At 34.3% G+C, this 2,456-nt stretch overlaps 1 protein-coding gene across 1 annotated transcript in view; it reads left to right on the plus strand.

Annotated features, from left to right (window-relative positions):
* Window positions 1-2,456, plus strand: part of SOX7 (SRY-box 7) — a 5,099-nt gene that overhangs the window by 951 nt on the left and 1,692 nt on the right. The gene's annotated exons all lie outside the window — the stretch shown is intronic.

Consider the following 2,456-nt stretch of genomic DNA (forward strand, 5'->3'; position numbering starts at 1 on the left):
TATATATATATAATTCATCAGCTACCTTCCTCTATCACCTTAAAATTGTTTTACATATGAATAACTGGTAGATAATGCTCTTTTCACTTTTTTCTATCTATCTATCTATCTATAATTCTATTTTAATTAATGCATATATACTGTTACTCTTTCCACATTTACTTTACTTTTTATTCTCTTTCTTTAAACTTTATATAAATAGAAATGAAATCTGTCTATCTATTTTTCTATCATCTATACGTCTCTCTCTCGCTCGTTACAAATTTACAATCAAATTATTCCTTCCCTAAATTAAAATGTATCCATTGTAGACTAACGAGGGTTTTTTTCAAGCTGTGACAGGCGGGACGAATCAAAATAAAGTTGAATTAGGGAATGAGACAAAGCAGACAGATAGCTCAGGTAAAGGTTTAACTCTTTAAAAAGCTGCACGTTGATTGGCTGCTCGGCTCCGATGGATCTGACAGTCCTGCAGGAAAGATGTTTTAAGAGGTTTCTGCAAAATTCTAATCCTCAAATCCTCGGATTACTAGCATGTGATGTAATAGAGGAGGAAGGAGTTTACATGGTTAACCAGTGCAGTGCAGAAAGTGTGCCGCATCACTGCTTTCATATAAGAATCTTGTACTTTACCTGTATGGAACTACAAGTCCCAGCGTGCTCTTACAGCGCAGTAGTCCATCTGCAGCAGAAGTTATCCGAAATGCATCAGAACTTGCTGGTTGTTTTTTATTCCCTGTCCTGATTCCATTCCCCTGACTCAGCTCCTCTTCTGTATATTGCTTGACCAGGGATCACCTTTATTAATAATCGCTCAGCCTGGGAAATCTGCACCTGAGGGGGGGGGGGATTGGGGGGTTGCCGATGAATATTGTTTTTAATTAAATGAGCAAATACAAATATTACAAACACTAAACAATGGGGATTGATTTTCTGAGGGAGTAGAGTGTGTGCCCTCTGCAAAGTGAATGTTATGTATATATATTTTGTAACCCAACTCTCATGTATATAACATATTGTAACAAGTGAAAGTGTTCAGTTATAAAAGGTGGGGGGGCATTCTATACACATGTAGGGGTACAAGGTATAACCAGGTGACCTGTAGGAGCTGACAGGGGAAGGCAAGGATTACACAGGTGAAAGATGAATGAGAATTACAAAGAAAATACAAATCTGTGTGAAGGACATTGTAGACATGACATGAAGGTGCCTGAGACTGTCTCCTCTTCCTGTGGGCTCTGCTAGCCCTTGCAGGGATTAGGAGGGATCATGGAGGGCGCAGTCAGGGATTTTACACTTGTTTGTGAAGTTTTGACTGAACTTCTGAGAACAGAGAGGAAGCTGCCTGATTGCAGACAGAAGGGCCACATCGCCTCTTATCAGCCTGCTGGATGCTCCGGAAATGGTTAAAATCCCTGAGCTACAGGGGCTCAAACATGGGCCACCCCACAAAATAAATAATAATAATACTAATGATGATAATAGTAATAATAATAATACCGAATAATAATGATAATAACAGTAATAATAAAAATTATAGCAACAGTAATAAAAAAAATAATAATAACAATAACAGTAATAATAGTAATATTAACAACAATAATAATATTAACAATAATCATAATTATTATTATCATTATTATTATTATTCAGTAGAAAGCGCACATTCTATGTAATAATTAGATTAGGCTGATTTACTAAACAAGTCGTGTGAATCTTCACAATTATCCAGCCATGGAAAAAGCAGATGATTGCTTACTTTGAACACCCCCAATAATGTACAGGGGACATCCGCTGCCTGATCAACATCTGCTCCAGGCTGGTTTATTTAAGAGTTGAGAATGTTCACACAATAAATTGTCCAATATTCACGTCATTTAACCTCCTAAAAGGCAAATAAATTCCTGTTTACTTTGCACGTCCAATCAATGTGCAGATGCTTTTCACATGATTGGATAATTGAAGTGAATATTCACACATTAATATGTTTTTGAAGATTCTCTTTTCTTTTTGTAAGTCAGCCCGTGTCTATTTATCTAGTGTTTCCTATTTCTATGTATCTTTCGAATCAAAAGGTTTAATTATTAAATAATACAAGCTTTACAAATCTCATAATTCTATCTCCTATCTATCTATCTATCTATCTATCTATCTATCTATCTATCTATCTTTCATTATATGCCTCTTTATAGTATTTTCTATTCTTTTTATTTGTCTAACCATAAAGTCTAGGATTTAAATTTAAAAAAAAACCTCTCACAGCTGTCTCATTAAAAACAATCTATTTACATAATTATCTGTTTCCCTGTTATCTATTTTTTTATTATTATTTATATGTATATTTCTAAATATTGTTTAGATTTGAAGGGAAAAAAATCGATATCTATCTTTAAAGTCTAGGTTTAAAAAAACGCAGATAATTTTGTCTTTTTATCTATCTGCATTATCTAGTGTTT

The sequence above is a fragment of the Nanorana parkeri genome, unplaced genomic scaffold (assembly GCF_000935625.1).
Source record: "Nanorana parkeri isolate BGI_ZX_2015 unplaced genomic scaffold, ASM93562v1 scaffold1425, whole genome shotgun sequence".
Lineage (NCBI taxonomy): Eukaryota > Metazoa > Chordata > Amphibia > Anura > Dicroglossidae > Nanorana > Nanorana parkeri.